Genomic DNA, 7,305 nt, shown 5'->3' on the forward strand with positions numbered 1-7,305 from the left:
AGCGTACAGTCATAATCTTTCAAAAATTTCACCCATCTACATTGTCTCAAATTCAACTCCTTCTGGAAAAATAAATACTTAAGACTCTTATGATTAGTGAAATCTCGAAAGTCACCCCATACAGATAATGTCTCCATTTTTTCAAGGCAAACACCACTGCCGTTAACTCCAAATCATGGGTAATTCTGCTCATGAGGTTTCAACTTACGGGAGGCATACGCAATTACTTTTTCATTTTGTATTATCACACATTCCAAATCATCCTTTAAAGCATCTGTATAAACCATGAAACCATCTCCTCCATTCGGCAATGCTAATACAGGTGTCTCAGTCAAATACTTCTTCAACTCCTGAAACCCTTTCTCGCATTTAAAATCCCATATGAACTTGCCATACTTCTTAGTCAACTCGGTTAGGGGTTTCGCGATCTAAGAAAAGTCCTTGATAAATTGACGGTAATACCCTACTAATCCTAAGAAATTTCGAATTTCGATAGGATTTTCTGGTTGTTTCCACTTAAAAATGGCTTCTACCTTAGTTGGATCCACAGTAATCCCTTCCTTAGAGATTATATGATCTAGAAAGGCTATTTCTTCCAACCCAAACTCACACTTATTGAATTTAGCAAAAAGTTGGTGCTCTCGCAGGGTTTGCAAGACTATCCTCAGGTGTCGTTCATGATCTTCTCGAGACTTATAGTACACCAATAAGTCATCTATGAATACTATCACAAATTGATCCAAATACGGTTTAAAGACCCGATGCATCAAGTCTATAAATGCTGCTGGCGCATCAGTTAACCCAAAAGGCATGACTGCAAATTCAAAGTGCCCATATCTCGAATTGAAAGCGGTCTTAGGCACATCCATTTCTAAGATCCTCAACTGGTAATAGCCCTGCCTCAAATCCAACTTGAAAAATACCATGGTCCCTTGCAGTTGGTCAAATAACGCATCTATGTGAGACAAAGGGTATTTGTTCTTAATGATCACATTGTTCAAGTCTTGATAGTCTATCCATAGCCTTAAACTTCCATCTTTTTCTTAACAAAGAGCACCGGAGCTCCCTACAGTGAATCACTTTTTCTAATAAAATCTCTTTCTAATAAATCATGCAACTGCAACTTCAATTTTTTCAATTCAGATGGAGCCATCCTATAAGGCGTCTTAGAGATATGTGCTGTCCCCGGAGTTACATCAATTTTAAACACTATTTTTCTCTCCGGAGGCAATGTCTCTAATTTCTAGAAAAAGACATCGGGGAATTTCTTCACTACTAGAACATTTTCTAACTTCACCTTATCCTCATGTGTATTTATAAGAAAGACTCGATATCCTTTAACCCCACTACTCAACAATTTCCTAATTCAAATCTCTAAAATTAGGGCAGACGATGGTAGTCTACCCCTTTCATCTTACAATCCAATTGAGCATAGTATCGAGCCCACCAATCCATCTCAAGTATCACATCATATTCCTTAATTGCTAGACTCATTAGGTCTGCCAACAATTTCCTCTCACCAATCCAAATCTCAGAATTTCTATAAACTTACTAGCAATTAGGCACTGGTCCCACGTAGGAGTTTTAACTCTCAAATCAAAATGTAAGGAATCACACTTTATATCTATACCATTCATAAATGTAGGATTTATGAATGAATGGGTTGCTTAGGGATCAATTAAAACTCTAACTAGATGATGAAAAATGGGGATCGTACCTTCCACCATTTCAGTTGGGTTAGGGATTTGCTAATTGTTTAAGACATAAACCCTAGTTGGCACTTTTGGTCGGTTCCCTCCGGCACTTGACTGCTTTGAAGCGGACCTAGCAGGCTACTGAGTATTCCCTCCTTTCTTAGAGGCATTAGGACAACTCGAGATCTGATGCTCGACACTACCGCAGAGTAAGCACTTTCCTTGCTTTCGTCAACACTCGGTCTCAGTGTGGTTAGACTTGCTACAATATCCATAAGTCACACGAGGAGTCACGGCCAATGTTGTCAAAATTGCGATCCGGATTGTATTCAAAATCGAAAAATACCTCATTTTGCATGGGATCTGTAGGATCACATGTAGGATTGTACGATCCTACGATCCTATTGCGATACTATGAAATTTTGCAAGTTTTAGAAAAATGAGGCTAAATTTTGTAACAAAATGAAAATATTGGGGCAAGTTTATAATTTACCGAAGAATTGCAACCTTTAATTGCAATTGTGTGAAAATTTGTCTCAAAAGTCAAAAAAACACAATAAAGATTCTCACGGGTCATATGGCTTTGGGAATGAATTAATGAAACCGAGAAAGACAAAGGGACTTTTCATTCTACCAAAACCCATTCTACAAAAACCAAATTAGGCATTTAGGATAGAGCAATTTCTTCCCCATCTCCACTTCAAGCTTCTTTTCCATCTTGATTCCAAACAAATTTGGTGGAGGTGAACTGGACAAAGGTGAATTGCATTTAGTTATTTCGGCAGAGGTGAATTGGGCAGAGCCGCAGAGTTGAATTGGGCAGAGGTGAACTGCAGGCCGTCTCTACTGTTCCTCTCTCTCCGACCCCTTTTCCTCCTTTCTCCTCCAGTGAGTTTTTTTTTTATGAGGTTTGGAGTTTGGACTGCTATCAGCTTCCATTCTAAGATATCAAGATTTGGCTTTGTATATCTCCTTATATTTTTCTTCCATTTTGATGAACTTCCAAAATGATTCATTTCTTCGTTGCTTGCTATCTATCGATCCTGTTGACTTGTTCCAGGGAGCTCAACCTTTAATTGCAACATTTTATTTCCTTGTCATTCTTTGTTGGGGTTATCAAGAAACTAAGAAGCATTGGTTCAAATTATCTCGTGTTCAAATTATCATGAAACTAAGAAGTATTTTATTTCAAAGTTAGGCTGCTCTGGATTGGAATATAAATTATCTCGTGTTTCCACTTTTCATTTTTGTTTTAATATCAGAAACTAAAAATGTTACGTTCTAGATTTTCACTAGATTTTTAGGTTGCTGGCCTATTACGATACTCACTATGGGATTAAGACTGATAAATTGCATTGAATTATTAGTATTTTGGATTAGTATCAAGGGTCAGTAATAGAAGTATCACCTGGAAAATGTGCTTCTTGAAAAATTAAGAACACATGGGAGGTAAAGGTAGTTTTTTGGTGAGAAAAATTGGTGGTTAGTGGTTACTAGTTACACTATATAATGGTTGGATTAAATCACTGTTAAAGTTTCTAGACAAGTTTTTTCTTGGGTTGTTAACTTGTTATCACTATGATTAAGGGTGTTAAAATCTATTTTGTTACCTAACTATGAAATAATCAGTCTTTTTTTTGTGTTTCTTTAAGTGTATGTTCACTTGTACATTTATCATTAGTTTGACTTTCTTATATGTATGTAATATGTTTGATTCGGATATCATGGCTGGTTCCTTGTGAATATGCTAACATATTTGGCAGTGTTTAAATGTCTTCTTCCGCTTCAAAGAAACAAAGTAGAAAAAATGCACCGGGTGCTCGATCGGATCCTGGGTGAGATCATGGAATTGAAATTGATGCTAACAAAAAACAAGTTCAGTGTAAATGCTGTGAGATTACTCGAGCAGGTGGTGTTTATAGGCTTAAGCATCATTTAGCTTCTACACATGTAAATGTTGAACCATGTCCTAGCGTTCCTAAAGATGTAGAACACAAATGTTTGACTTACTAAGTGCAAGCTCTGAGGAATCAAGGGAAAAAAACAAAGGCTTAGTACCATGTATGATTTACAAGAAGAAGAAGGAGAAGTTAAGCGGGCTAAGAAATGTTCGATCGAAAATTTTGTTGTGAGAAAACCTGGGGGGTCGAATATAAGACAAACAACCATAAATGAGAAATGAAAGAAACAAGATAGAGATGAAGTTTGTCAAATCATGGCTAGGTAGTTTTATACAAGTGCCATTCCATTTAATGCCGTAAATAACCCTTTGTTTCCTTTAATGATTAAAAAATTGGGAGGATATGGAAAAGAGCTTAAACCACCTTCGTACCATGAAATGAGAGTGACATTTTTGAAAAAAGAGGTGAAAGAGACATTGAGCTTGCTCAATACCTACAAAATAGAGTGGAAAAAAACTGCTTGTACTATTATGTCCGATGGGTGGTTTGACCAAAGAAAGAGAACAATGAACAATTTTCTTGTAAATAGTCCAGCTGGTACTGTGTTCTTTTCTTCTATAGACACCACTGATATTTCAAAAACAGTTCAAAAGTTATTTGAATTGTTAGATGGTATTGTGGAAAAAATTGGAGAGGATAATGTTGTGCAGGTCATCACCGATAATGCTTCTAATTATAAGGCAGTTGGAAAAATATTGATGGAAAAGAAAAAAAGATTATTTTGGACCCCTTGTGCTGCTCATTGCATTGATCTAATGTTTGAAGATTTTCAAAAGTTTGATTCGCTCCACAAAGTCACAATACAAAAAGCAAAATCAGTGGTCACATATATTTATTCATGGGGTACAGTTATTAATTGGATGAAAGAGTTCACAAATGGCAAGGAGTTGATTAGGCCTGGAGTTACTCGCTTTGCTACTTCATATTTGACTATGAAACGTCTAAGCGAGTTGAAAGGGAATTTGTTTACTTTTTTCTCTTCGGATAAGTGGAAAACAAGTACATATGCTAGGAGAAGAAAGGGAAAAAAATTGAAAGCAGTATTTTTGATAATCAACAATTTTAGCCAAATGTGGAGCTATGTTTAAAGATAGTTTCACCTCTCATCAAAGTATTGAGAATGGTGGATTCTGATGAAAAACCTGCCATGAGTTTTCTCTATAAAGCTATTGATTAGGCGAAAGAAGAAATCAAATAAAATGTGAACAATGTTCGAAACAGGTAAATTTTAAATAAGTTTCCATATTAATTATAAATTCATTTTTAATTTCTATGTTGGATATTAGAATGATTTTACTTTAGTTATTTTTTTACTAAACTCATGTTTATATGCTAGATATGAATCAACATTTGCCATCATTGATAAAAGATGGGAAGATCAATTGAGTCATCCTTTGCATGCCACGGGTTACTATTTGAATTCTCAATTTCAATATAGTCCAAATTTTCAGCCCGATGCAAATGTAAAACGTGGACTTTATGATTGCATTGCGAAGATGGTTCCCGAATCCAATGAAAGGGTGAAAATTGATTTGCAATTAGATGATTTTCAACATGCACATGGATTATTTGGCCATGAGAATGCTGTACTAACAAGAAACAAGAAATCTCCTAGTTAGTTACTATTTAAACTTACATTTTTTACCTTTAAAATCTTTATTAATTTATTATTTATTTTAATTTTTTACAGCTGATTGTGGGAATCTTATAGGGATGAATGTCCAGAGTTGAAAAATTTTGCCGTTCGAGTTCTCAGTTTAACTTGTAGTTCTTCTGAATGTGAGCGAAATTGGAGTGCATTTGAATTGGTAATAACGTTTTCATATAATATAATATTTTGTTTAGCATTTGAATTTAAGTTTATAGTATAAATTCTTTCAATTTTAATAGGTACACTCCAAGAGAAGAAACCGTTTAGCTCAGAAAAGAATAAATGATCTTGTATTTGTGATGTACAACTTGAAATTGAGAGAGAGACAAAGACAAAGGCAACGTATTACGGAAGAAATTCCTTTTGAGGATTTGCCTTCAGATGATGAATGAGTGACAGAAAAAGAAAATCTAACTCTTCCAAGAGAACATAGCTGATTGCGAGTTCTAGATGATAATCCCATATGTGATACTTCAGATGAAGAGGGAAATGGAGATGATGAAATTGAAATACTTACAAGAAATGTGCAGAGAGCTTGTAAGTTTCTTTCTTTGTTTCAATTTAAGTATAAATTTTATCATCTTTTTTAGTTTTTATAGCATTATTTTGTAGGTTCTCTTATTTTTAGTAACTTTTATTGTTATTATTTATTTTTTCAGATGATCATGAAGGTCATGAAACCCATGCCTGTAGAAGACAAGTTAATAAAATGAAAGAGATTCATGTTATTGATGAGGATGATTGGCCTTCGGCAGAATTTGACCGTCAAAATGATGATTACCTTGATATGGTTCTCGAAAATGATGTTCAAATGGGAATTAATGATCTGGATACTAATTTAGATGGTGATGAAGATAATGTCGAAGATGGATTCCAAGAGAATTGGGATGGCGAAAATGATTGGGAAAATAATGATTTTAATAATATGGATTATGGGATGATGAATTTAATGAAAATGATTGGTTATAAATGAATGTATTTTTGAATTGTTATGATGCTTGAAAATGATAATCGTTATTATTTATTTTTTCATGTTTGTTTAAAGTTGACAGATGACATTTTAATAGTTAATTTTCATGTTGAAAATCTTGAATTTTGGAAGTTTCGACTTTTTAGTGTTTGTGGAGGTTGATGATTATTCTATATTTCAAATTATTATTGTGTAAACTATAAAGCATTTGATTTTAAAACTTGAAATCATAATTTATAACTGTTTATGTTCTTTTTCTTTATTACTTGTCAAACAGTAGGTTAAAAATGCTATATGTTTATAAGTAATTTATTTGATATCTTTTAGGGTGTACAAAATGGTATATGAATTTTAAGTTCATTAATTTAGTAAATTTAGAAACTTTTGGTGGGATCTTACGATTCTACGGTCCGATCCTACGATCCAATCCTGTGAAACTAAAATCGATCTTACGTAGAATCCCGATTTTACAAACCTTGGTCATGGCCTGACTAGTTTAAGAATTCCCTTTCGACTGACCTCGCCCACTCTGATTTCCTTTTGGCGGGACTTCCCTTGATGGAGCTCCTCCTGATTTTTTGAGCATCCTTACTCGTCCAACCCCTCTTTCCATTTTAAGGGGTTTGGTAGACTTCTCGGACAGTCCAAGAGCATTGCTTGAGTTACCCCTTTTTCTAGCATGAAAGATTTTGGATTGGTGTTTAGCATTGTCTACCCTTTGTACCTTATCCAAGACAACTATAAAAGTGGTGATCTGGGCTGCTACTAGGGACTTTTTGATTTCCACATTTAACTCTTGAATAAATTTCCTTATCCTTTTGCTTTCTGTGACCACTAGTTCAGGGACAAATTTGAAAAGTTTGGTGAATCGTTCCTCATACTCGGCTACACTTAGCAACGCTTGTTTCAACCTAATAAAGTCATCCTTTCTCTTTTCTTGTGTCATTAGCGGGAGGAACTTGGCATTAAACTCACTCTCAAAGTTTGTCCAAGTTCGGGGGGTTTGTTTTCTCTTTCATTTCGCCCTAA

At 34.8% G+C, this 7,305-nt stretch overlaps 1 long non-coding RNA gene across 1 annotated transcript; it reads left to right on the forward strand.

The window, feature by feature from the left end:
• Window positions 1-2,286: 2,286 nt before the first annotated feature.
• LOC140021653 (uncharacterized) lies at window positions 2,287-6,317 on the forward strand. Its single transcript, XR_011825555.1, has 4 exons — window positions 2,287-2,582; window positions 5,346-5,463; window positions 5,546-5,843; window positions 5,966-6,317. It is a non-coding gene; the product is annotated as an uncharacterized lncRNA (long non-coding RNA).
• Window positions 6,318-7,305: the final 988 nt, after the last annotated feature.

The sequence above is a fragment of the Coffea arabica genome, chromosome 11e (assembly GCF_036785885.1).
Source record: "Coffea arabica cultivar ET-39 chromosome 11e, Coffea Arabica ET-39 HiFi, whole genome shotgun sequence".
NCBI classification, from domain to species: domain Eukaryota; kingdom Viridiplantae; phylum Streptophyta; class Magnoliopsida; order Gentianales; family Rubiaceae; genus Coffea; species Coffea arabica.